Source organism: Callithrix jacchus, chromosome 9 (assembly GCF_049354715.1).
Source record: "Callithrix jacchus isolate 240 chromosome 9, calJac240_pri, whole genome shotgun sequence".
In the NCBI taxonomy this organism is placed as follows: Eukaryota; Metazoa; Chordata; class Mammalia; order Primates; family Cebidae; genus Callithrix; species Callithrix jacchus.
In genome coordinates this window covers 41,342,936-41,355,032 of record NC_133510.1, presented here as the reverse complement: position 1 = coordinate 41,355,032, position 12,097 = coordinate 41,342,936, and the positions used below count along the sequence as shown (strand labels likewise).

General features: G+C 40.5%; 1 long non-coding RNA gene across 1 annotated transcript in view; it reads right to left on the bottom strand.

Moving 5' to 3' along the window:
• LOC144577713 (uncharacterized) overlaps positions 1-4,517 on the bottom strand; it is a 63,647-nt gene extending 59,130 nt beyond the window's left edge. Inside the window, exon 1 of the long non-coding RNA XR_013522240.1 lies at positions 2,045-4,517. This is a non-coding gene — a long non-coding RNA (uncharacterized LOC144577713). The remainder of the gene's footprint in view (positions 1-2,044) is intronic.
• Positions 4,518-12,097: the final 7,580 nt, after the last annotated feature.

Here is a 12,097-nt window from a genome sequence, read left to right as displayed (position 1 = left end):
AATTAAAGGGGAGACCATGGAGATATGGTGTGATCTGAGTTACATTCTGAGAGCATCATCCTGGCTGCCTGGCTGAGAGCAGTGAGGAGAGGCAACAGCAGAAGTGGGAAGTCTGGGTAATAGGCTGCTGAAGTGATCCAGGGAGATGATTGTGGATGAGACTAGGAAGTAGCAGCACAGAGGTGGAAAATGGTTAGATCCTGGATATATTTTGAAAATAAAGCTAAGAGGATATGCCAACAAATTGAATGTGTAACTCATTAAACTAGAAAGACCAGGAATGGAACAGGTATCAGGCATAGCTCAATCCAGGAGGTAAAGCAATAAAGTCAGGACCCTAACTCTGTTCATTTTGCAGTGGCTCACTATCCATAGCATGCTCACAGAATACTTTGCACTAGGCTGGGTGTGGTGGCTCATGCCTGTAACCAAAGCACTTTGGGAAGCTGAAGTGGAAGGACTGCTTGAGCCCAGTAGATTAAGACCAGCCTGAGCAACATAATGGGACCCTGTCTCTACACAAATAATTTTTAAAAATTATCCAGGCATGGTAGTGTGTACCTGTAGTCCCAGCTACTTGGAAGGCTGAGGCAGAAAGACCACTTGAGCCTGGGAAGTTGAGGCTGCAGTGAGCTATGATCACACCATTGCACTCTGGCCTGGGTGACAGAGACCCTGTCTCAAAAAGAAAAAAGAAAAGAATACTTTGCAGTCATATTCCACCAAGTTAAAGAGAACATTTTTTTCCCATGGCTCTGCCAGGTGGTCTCATAGCTGTGTTTTGTCTTTATTCCTGGGTCAACAATTATGGCCAGGTTTGGGTTATATGCCCACTCCCCGTAAGAGTGGGAGAGCGGGTGAAGACAGGTAGTGTCAACTCCAACCAAACTTCAAAGAATATCAACACTTTCTGACTAGTCCAGAGCCAAGACAAAAGATGAGAACACAGTATGGAAAGTGGTAAATAAACTATGCCCAGCATGGAATGAAGATGTATCAGTCAGTAATTCTCATTAAAGATTTTCTTTTCTTTTTATAAACAGGAGAGTTTGCGAGGGAGAAGATTTTTGAGGGTCTGTGTATTAGTGTCCTATTGCTGTGGTAACATATTACAACAAATTCAGTGATGTAACACAAATTTATTATCGTATAGTTCTGAAGATCAGAAGTCTGACACTGTCTGGCATGGTTTGGATTTGTGTCCCTGCTCAAATCTCACATCGAATTAGAGGAGGATCCTGGTGGGAGGTGATTGGATTATGGGGGTGGATTTCCCTGCTTGCTGTTCTCGTGATAGTGAATGAGTTCTCACGGAATCTGATGGTTTTAAAGTGTAGGCACTCCCCCTTCACTATCTCTCTTTCCTGCTCCTCCATGTTAAGACATCCCTGCTTCCCTTTCACCTTCTGCCATGAGTGTAAGTTTCCCGAGGCCTCCCAGTCATGTTTCCTGTTAAGCCTGTGGAACTGTGACTCAATTAAACCTCTTTCCTTCATAAATTGCCCAGTCTCTGGTAATTCTTTACAGCAGTGTGAGAATGGACTAATACACTGTCTTACCAGCTTAAATTAAGGTATCTGTATCATCAAGGTCTTCCTTCCAGAGGCACAAGGGGAAAATCTTCCTTTTTGTTTTCAAGATTCTAGAAACTGCTTGCATTACTCAGCTTATTGCCTCTTCATCCACCTTCAAAGTCATCAGTGTAACATTTTCAAATCTTTCTCTCTCTGCCCTCCTGCCTCCTTCTTCCACCTTTTAAAACCCCTTGTGGTTACATTGGACCCACTCAGATAATCCAGCATTATCCACCCATCTCAAATACTTAACCTAATCAAATCAACAGAGTCCCCTTGCCATCTAAGGTAAAATATTTTCAGGCTCTGTGGATTAGGACTTGGACACCTTTGGGAGCCATTATCCTGCCTATCACAGTCTGCCATGCACATAGCATGAAGTCAGTTTCCACATCCACTATTCCTTCTTTAGGATTGTAAAAATATTCACGAAATAATGTATTCTTGATAATGCAGCCACATTTACTCACCCAGGTGAAAGGCTCCTGGGCAAAGGTTGACCATCCAAAAGACTGCTTCTAGAGTTCTTCCCAATGGAAATATTCTACCTGAGAGGGAGTGTTGTCAAACCAATCACATCCTCTCATTTGGAGAGCTTGAATTGAAGACATACAAAGAGTATGGCCTGTTAGGAGAGTGGTAAAAATGTAAAAATACAGGGAGTGAAAGCAGTAAATAAAAGCCATGAATTTTATTTACTGATAAAGGGAAGAGAGACAGTTAGCTATGGACAGTCTAAGAAAAGACAAAGCAGGAGAGAGGGGACCAGAGACCCAAGAGCAGAGTCAGGGATGCAGTGGACTTCCACATGTGGGGTTGGCCTCCTACTGACCCACAACCTGCAACAGTGGCTGTTGGACCATTAGATCTACCCCACTGCAACTGAACAATTACAAATGAGGGTGCTAGTTCTCTATGTATACAGTAGCTTAGGGTTTTTTGTTTGTTTGTTTCTCTTTTGCATCTATTCCCACAACAACCTTCTATTAACTGAGGTAGCCTGACCGTATCTCTCTTCCCCATAATTTGGAAGAATGTGACAGAAGGATAAGGGATGAAATTTGTCTAGTTAAGGCATTCAATGAGAGACACCTGGATCAGCCCACAAACAATACAGATTATCCCCTTAAAACTTTATGACTGCTTTCCCAATAAAGTTCCTCTCCATGTAACCTCTCTCTAGGACTTAAAAGAAAATTTTTTTTGAGAGGGCGTCACACTCTGTCACCCAGGCTGGAGTGCCGTGGTGTGATCTTGGCTCACTGCAACCTCTGCCTCCTGGGTTCAAGTCATTCTCCTGCCTCAGCCTCGTAAGTAGCCAGGATCACAGGCAGGGGCCACCACACTGGGCTAATTTTTGAATTTTTAGTAGAGATGGGGTTTCACCATGTTGGCCAGGCTGGTCTCAAATTCCTGACCTCAAGTGATCCACCTGCCACGGCTTCCTGAAGTGTTGGAATTACAGGTGTGAGCCACCGTGCCTTGCCTAAAAGAAAATTCTTAAATGACCACATAATAGCACCAAGGCTGCTGATGCTGCTTGGTGTTTAGGGTGAAAATTCCACCACTTGCCACACTGAGAACAACATTAGAACAGAGAGGAAGGCAATGCAATTTTAAAAGGTGAGTTCTCTGCCTTCATTTCATTATTTATCCAGTAGCCACTCAGGAGCACATTGTTCAGTTTCCATGTAGTTGTGCAGTTTTGAGTGAGTTTCTTAATCCTGAGTTCTAATTTGATTGCACTGTGGTCTGAGAGACTGTTGGTTGTGATTTCTATTCTTTTGCTTTTGCTGAGGAGTGATTTACTTCCAATTATGTGGTCAATTTTAGAGTAAGTATGATGTGGTGCTGGGAAGAATGTATATTCTGTGGGTTTGGGGTGGAGAGTTCTGTAAATGTCTATGAGGTCTGCTTGGTCCAGGTCTGAGTTCAAGTCCTGGATATCCTTGTTAATTTTCTGTCTGGTTGATCTGTCTTACATAGACAGTGGAGTGTTAAAGTCTCCCATTATTATTGTGTGGGAGTCTAGGTCTCTTTGTAGGTCATTAAGAACTTGCTTTATGTGTGTCTGGGTGCTCCTGTATTGAGTGCATATATGTTTAGGATAGTTAGCTTTTCTTGTTGCATTGTTTCCTTTACCATTATATAATGCCTTTCTTTGTCTCTTTTGATCTTTGCTGGTTTAAAGCCTGTTTTATCAGAGACTAGGATTGCAATTCCTGCTTTTTTTTTTTCTCTCTCCATTTGCTTGGTAAATCTTCTTCCATCCCTTTATTTTGAGTCTATGTGTGTATTTGCATATGAGATGGGTCTCCTGAATACGGCACACCAATGGATCTTGACTCTATCCAATTTGCCAGTCTGTGTCTTTTAATTGGGGCATTTAGCCCATTTACATTTAAGGTTAATATTGTGGAAGACAGTGTGGTGATTCCTCAAGGATCTAGAAATAGAAATACCATTTGACCCAGTAATCCCATTACTGGATCTATACCCAAAGGATTATAAATCATTCAGTTATAATGACACATGCACATGTATGTTTATTGTACCACTGTTTACAATAGGAAAGACTTGGAACCAACCCAAATGCCCATCAATGATAGACTGTATAAAGAAAATGTGGCACATATACACCATGGAATACTATGCAGCCATAAAAAAGAATGAGTTCATGTCCCTTGCAGGGACATGGATGAAGCTGGAAACCATCATTCTCAGCAAACTAACACAAGAACAGAAAACCAAACACTGCATGTTCTCACTCATAAGTGAGTGTTGAACAATGAGAACACATAGACACAGGGAGGGGAGCATCACACACCAGGGCCTGTGAGGGGGTGGGGGATTAGAGGAGGGATAGCAGGGGTTGGGGAGATTGGGGAGAGATAACATTAGGAAAAATACCTAATGCAGATAACGGGGGATGTATGCAGCAAACCACCATGGCACATGTATAACAATGTAACAAACCTGCATGCTCTACACATGTACCCCAGAACTTAACATATAATAAAATAAAATGAAAATAAAATAAAAAATAAAAGGTGGGGATTTTTGCAGATGAAGGAAATAAAAGAAAGGAGCATTAAGGACTTGAGTGACATTCTGTGTGCATGTATATTTGTCTTTATGTGTATATATTTTTTAAGTTAGAATCTGAAGCTGGTTGTCTTCAACAGAGGCCATGGAAGCAAGATGAGGGGCCTGGAATGAGGCCAGCAAAATTTGTAACCCCACCTTCTTAAGCCGAAACAATACTGACAGGCATAAAATTGCTATTTATGAGGTTATAAGTCTTAAAAGACTATGCTGTGTATACAAAGAGGAATGCCACCCACGAAGCTAATTCTTTTCCATGTCTGAATTGAGGCTGAAAAGCTCCAGGGTAAGAAAGTCAATGTTGCTGTTTTTGCAAGTTGTATTTAACATTTGGCCAGAGTTTGGTAACCGCTCTTTTTAGGCAGTACTTTTTAATCTTCCTTAAAGTCGTAGACCCTCTGGACTATTTTATGACAACTAGTAACCCTCTCCTCTGAAAAATGAATGTACATGCAAAATCCTGCCTAAAATTCGAAGGAGCTTATCATTTTCTTGAACTACCATGGGCCCAAAGTAGCAAAACAAAAGAAAAATTCTAAAATATAAAATGTAAATGTGTTCGCTTAGGTTAGTCAACAGATAAGCGAATTCCACAGTTACTATTTTATCTGGCCTTTGAATTTTTTTCCATTTCCTAAAGCTGCTCATAAGCATTTATAGATCTTTGCATCATTTGTGCATTTTAGAGAAGATTTCTAAAAGGACACCACTGGAGGTGTCCTGGTCAGAAGTGATTTAAATAACGCTTCTTAAGAGGGAGGGTGGAGGAATTCAGAATAGGAATCGAACCCGTTGTGCTTTCTACATTTTCCTCTTGGCCATCCCAGCATGAAGGCTGCCCAATCTAGTTCATCCTCTTTGCTTCATTTTCATAAAAACACTGCAAGGGAAATACTTGAGATCATTTATTCCAGTACTTCTCAAACTTTTGTGCATCAGAACCATTTGGGAGGCTTGCTTAAATGCAAATTTTTAAGGTGGATCCCCAGAATGTCTGACTTTAGTTAGTCTGAAGAGAGGCCTAAGAATTTGCCTTTCTAACAAGCTGCCGGGTGGTCCTGATGCTGCAAGTCCTGGGACTATCTTTGAAAGGCATTGATTTCATCTGTTTTAAAGATAAGGGACTGAGACCTGCTCAGATTTCCTCTGCTTTTCCTCATTTTCTACCCTCAAGATGGACAGATTCACTTAACCTGTGTTGCTACCTTCAAAACTATTATCATTGAATGAGATGAGGTTAGCAAATGTACCAAACTTATTTCCATCTCAGGGACTTTATACTTACAGCTGCTTTAGCCAAAAAATCTTCTGTTCTTACCATCTTATAACTTTCTCCTTTTCTTTGTTGAGATCACTGCTCAAATTATCCCGACTCTGCTTTTCCTGACTACCCTGTATAAAATAGATCCTATCATCTAAATTTTCACACACCGCATTCATTTTATTTTCAGTCTTTATGTCAACATGAGTCATGTGCTTATTGGTTGATTATCTATAGACATAGCTCTATGAGGACAGAGACTAGGCTTGTTCCCCGCTGTGTCTCCAGCCCCTAGAACTGAGCCTGGAACATGGTGAGTTCTCAGCAAATATTTTTTGAAAGAGTTGATGAGGCCGGGCGAGGTAGCTCATGCCTGTAATCCCAGAACTTTAGGAGGCTGAAGTGGGCAGATCACAAGATCAAGAGATCAAGACCAACCTGTCTCTACTAAAAACACAAAAATTAGCTGGGCATGGTGGTGCACACCTGTAGTCCCAGCTGCTTGGGTTGCTGAGACAGGAGAATTGCTTGAACCTGGGAGATGGAGGTTGCAGTGAGCTGAGATGGTGCCACTGCACTCCAGCCTGGCACCTGGCGACAGAGCAAGACTCTGTCTAAAAGAAAAGAAAAAGAAAGAATTGATGAATAAAAGTGCATTTTTATAGTATATCTTATTCCAGTTTACATCCAATCCATTTGGCCTTCCTTGAATTTATAACTTTTTGTACAATTTTTGTAGAAATTTTCCAGCCTTCTATTTCAGCAGTTATTGTAAAAAATAAAATTAGGTAACAGTGTTTAAACACAAAGGAAGAGAAAAAGCATTTATTTTAAAGCCATACAAACTTGGCTCATTAGTCAAAGTGATTGGGAGACTACAGTACTCAGAGAAGGCCACAAATGAGAGGAGCGATCTCTTTAGAGAACTAGGAGAAATTGGTATCTCACTAGTTCACTGCTTTCATTCATTATGCATAGTAAGTATATATTTATGGATGACTTGCTACATGTTAAGTACTATTCTAGGCTAGGGGTATAGAAAACAAAAAAGAAAATAAATCACTGCCTTCAGAGAACTTTTATGGCACTAGAAGAAAGGTGGAGAAAAATGCACAATATAAAATATACAGTATCCTATTAGGAAATAAGGGCTTTGAGGGAAAGAACATGGAAGAAGGAATGGAGTGTATGTGGCTGTGTGCATACGCATGGGTGTGTGTGCAATTTTAAGTAGTCTGCAGCCAGGAAAGACCTCACTGAGAAGGTGACATTGAGTGACAACTTGAGTGAGGGAAGGGGAAGAGCCATTTGACATCTTAGAAAACAGTTTTCCGGCCAGGGAGTAGGATGTGCAAAGGCCCTGAGGCAGAACTATGCCAGTAGTATGGAGGGAGCATAGAGGAGGCCAGAGAGGGTGTGGCAGACTACAAAAGGGTGTAACAAGTAGGAGGTGAGGTTGGAGAGGATGGGGTCTGGAATGTGATGTGTCCTTAAGGCACAGAAAAAATGTGGAGCCACTGGTGTGTTCTGGGGTTAGAACTTAATCAGGATCTGACTTATATTTTAACAGGCACACACTGCTGCTATGAGAAGAGTACTTTTCTCATATCTAGGCTTTGGACTCCCTAGAAAGAAAATCTGAGCCTAGAAATGTTTTTAAAAACCCAATTGTTTCAGATTCTTAATAATGTCAACCACAAAATACTCTTTATTTAAAAATACTTACTGATCACTTACTATAAGCCAGGCATTGTGGAAAACTGTTTTTTAATGTAGCAGGAGAAAGAAGTGAAAATCACTATTAGTCGAGGGCCTTTAAATTTAGTGTGTCTGCCAGGCAGGGCACCAGGTGCATGGCTGCTGTCATCACAGACTCTTTGCCCTTCTAGAGCTTTGGGTTAGCAAGGGATATAATGTGCACCAAAAACAATGGAGAAAGGCCTCTGGAGCTTACAGATGAAGTGCTAATGTTTTGTGAACTGGAACATGTCACATCTGAGGGGATGCTCTGTTTGCTCTTAAAGCAAGAGCAGCAGCACAGACGCAGTGGATTCCAGGGACCAGCAGGAAGTGAAAAGTGGTGGGCAGTGCTATGGAAATGAATATTGTGGGCACATGGGACTCATGAGGAAGGAGAGGAGGGGAAGACAGGAGGCCAGGGGAGTTGGCTGGATTTAGATCCTAGAGAAATCCTACAGTCTTAGAAGTGGGTGCAAGAGCCACTGAAGATGTCTAAGAAGGGGACCCCAAGACAAAGCCATAGGTACCTGCCAGTGGGGGAGTCAGATGCTCCTAGATAAAAGAACAGCAGAAGAAGGATGGAGACGCTGCCTATAGGGAACTCTAGTCTGAAATGACTTCATGTTGACAGAAAGAATTTCTTGCTAACTTCTAAGCATAAGGCAACTTTCAAGTTTCAACTGAATATTGCAACTTTTGCCTAGGGAAGGTGAGCCAAATGGGAATTTTTTACATTGGCATGAAGGCTCTGATTAGGGGAAAATTCCTTAGGGCAGACAATTACGTCAGCATAGTTTTTTAATTTATATTTTAAATAGTGCAAGTATTCCCAAAGGCCTGGTGACAGACAGAAATTCTATAAATATATTAAACTCAAACAATCTGCACACAACTGCCAGCCTGAAGACTCCCACCCTCTTCCAGATTTAACCAATTCTTAAAGGCAATTACTTTTGGAAATTTTAAACATGCAGCTAATCAGTCGAAGGAAAAACAAGGTTTGCTCCAATAATATTGCCAAAGAACATTTTCCCCTACCCTTGTTTCTTTAGCATTAGAGTCTGGGGACCCTGTTTACATCAAACACTCTTTGGAGGAAAACGTACAGCTCAGGTAACGTGTTGGCCAATAGGGCGGTGCACTGGAATATAGAGGTGGTGTGAGGTCTGCAGCCAGGGAGACCCAGGTACAAAGCCAAATCCCAACACGTTCCCTTCTTAGTAGCGTGGCCTTTGGCAAGTTATTTAGCTTCTGCTGTGAGAGGCATAGAGTCATGCTTAAGGTCGTGGCCTCCATACCCAGATAAAGGGTTAAGAATTCCTTTGCTATTTCCTTGCTGTCTGGCCTTAAGAAAGCTATATAACCTCTATGTGCTTCAATCTCCTTAACTATAAAGTAATGATAGTATCCACTGCATAGAGTTGTTTGGAGATTAAATGACTCAAGTTCTGTAAAGTGTTTAAAATACTGCCTGGCAAGCTGAATAGTGTTTGCTCCTTTATTATCACTAAATAAAAAGGATATAATAACTCACAGGGCACTTAGACCAATTAAATGAGATCCTGGGAAAGACAGTATAACACTACTTAGATGTTTATGTGGCTGGAATCCATAGCAATAAGATCAAACGTGACTTGCAAATAATTTTATTTTTAAGACTCATATGAGTAAAGGTTATTAGTGACTACAGAGAAAATAGTGAACAAATTATATTGTGTGAAAAGTTAAGTGGCTTTGGATGGAAAATACTTTTCAACTTGGCTAGTTGCTCTCGCTGTGAGAATGTGAGGAAGTCCTCTCTGAGTCTCCATCTTAAAATAGAAATCACGCTTTAAACATAAGCACAAGATTTCTAATATAATAATGATATAATATAATAATACATGTGAAAATTGGAGAGGCTAATTTAAAAGCCTCATTTTCCTTAGTGTTGTTAAATATAATATTAAACCATTATTAAGTTCCTGGGACCTGATGTAGGTGCTCTTAGACACATCTGAGCTTTTGGAATAGCTGATACTTGGCAAACATTTATCATATATAGAGAGCAATTTTCCGAGAGATACTTTCTCTTTTCCCTGGTTACTGGCCATGACATGTCTACAGAGAACTCTATCATGAATGCACAGTTAACGTGAATAGGGCCTTAGAAAATGAATGCATTGTAGGGAGGGAAGCACTGCCATATCCAAGGCCAAAATGAAATGCAGCCAAAAATCAGAATAGCTTATAGTCTTTTACACTAATAACAGAACTACTATTGTAACATAAAGACTATAACAGAAAGTTATAGTCTTTTACACTAATAAACTCATAAGGCTAATTTGCAACTCTTGTCTTTTAAGCTTCTGACAACATTGTGAGTTACACTTAGCAGTTACCAGTAGGCCTGGGATTTAGAGGTACAGAGTTGAGACATAAAGAGATTGAGCTCAGTATAGCCAAATCTTTTCCACTGATGGCCCAGGAGAGAGAGTCTGTTCCTTATTAGGAAGTGCATGAAGGTATGGAAGAACCACACTAAAGTTCAGAACTAGAATTTCAAATAACGTATCTCAGTAACAGCAAATGCAGAGACAAGACTAGCATCCTCTCAGTAAGTTTTCCTGAAATCTGGGAAATTAAAGGGAGGAGATAAAAGAGTCCACGGATGTAAGATGGATAGATCCTAGGGTCCTAGAGACAAGCTGCTGAGTAAGAGAGCACCATTGAGTTCAAGAACAACAGAAAAATTACAAAGTAGAGATTATAGGGTCAGCCATCTCCCTGGTCATCGTAGGCGCATTCTACAGTACTCTGTGCAATTCTGTACTTTACAAATAAGGAGAGAGGTTGGAAACATGATTATAGGGGTTGAGAATTAAATTTATGACAAAGATTAAAAGGAGTACTGGGACTCAGTCTAAAGTAGAGATCAATGAAATATAATGGGAAATTAATATTCTTCATATAAAGAGCTTTCATTCTAAGAATATGCCTGGTGGTTTTCTCTGGGAAAATCCTGAAAGGAAATGGTTTAAAGTTGTTTGTTATTATTTTAAATAAAGTTCAACTAGGTATATAATAAGGAAGGATGTAAATGTGACATAGTAAATAACAAATATTTATCATGTTCCTAAAATGTGACAAGTCCCTGACTCCTCTCTTCAAGGTCCTCACCATCTGTCCAGGGAGGTGGTGAGTACTATGTGGACAGTGCTGGGAGGGGAATGAATGAACTACTATGGAAAAAAAAAGGGGGAACACATCTAACCTAGAAAGGTGCTACCTTAGTCAAAATTTGAAGGTTGTGCAAGGCAAGGTGGGGCACTTCAGGAAGAGGAAATGGCACAAAAGCTTGAGATGACATGGTGTGCCTGTAAAATTAAAATATAGCTCAAAACTGCAGGCATATAGAATATAAGACAGGGCAAAATATTAAAGTGATTGTATCTATTGAGTTTTGATTTGTATGACATGCAATTTTTATTTGTACATCATTTTGGTTAATCTTATAATAACGCTTGCAGGGTGGTTTTGTTAATCAAGGAATTAAATGCAGGGTTAATACATAAACCCTTAATTCTTACTGGTTTAGCACAATAGAGGTATATTTTCCATCTCACAATGTCCAGTGTGGGTCATGAAGCCTGTGACACCCAGAACAGGCGGACTCTAAGCACTTCTGCTCAGTTTATGGGGTAAAACATCACATACCCCCAGGGTCCAAAGTGGCTCCCGCCGGAGGTCATGGCGCTCGTGAAGGCGAGGTCATCAGTTCAAGGCTAACCTCAGAAGCTCAAACTGATTGGCAAAAAAAAAAAAAAAAAAAAAAAAAATCACATACCCCCAACTTCACTGCAAGAGAGGAAGGGAGATGAAGAGAAACTTAGGACCTCAGTCTAACAACCTGCAGAACTGAACTCTGGCAATGACCACAAAAACTTGGAAACAGATCCTGCCCCAATCAAGCCTCAAATGAGACTGCAGCCTTAGCCAACACATTGATTGCAGCCTTCTGAGACTTGAAAACGAGAACTCAGATAAGTTGTGCCTGGAATCTTGACCCACTGAAAGTCAGATATAACTGTTGCTTTAAGCCGTTAAGGTTGTGGTAATACTGTTATGCAGTAACTACTAAATAACCGGTACAAATTCCTAACCAGAGCAAAGATCATTAGTGCCTACCAAATACACATATGTTTCTTCTTTTGCACTTGCTGGTCTCACTCCCTGAAATCTTTCCCTAAATCTTATGGCTGCTGCTGCTTCTCTCTTAACATCCACCATTCTCTCCACCATATCACTGTTTTACTTTCTGCATAACATGTATCCTTAGTTAAAACTATCTTGATACTTTATTGTTGGTTTGTTTTTCTTTCTTCACAAGTAAAATAAACCCTCTGAACACAGGGAACTCATTTGTGTTGTTATGTCT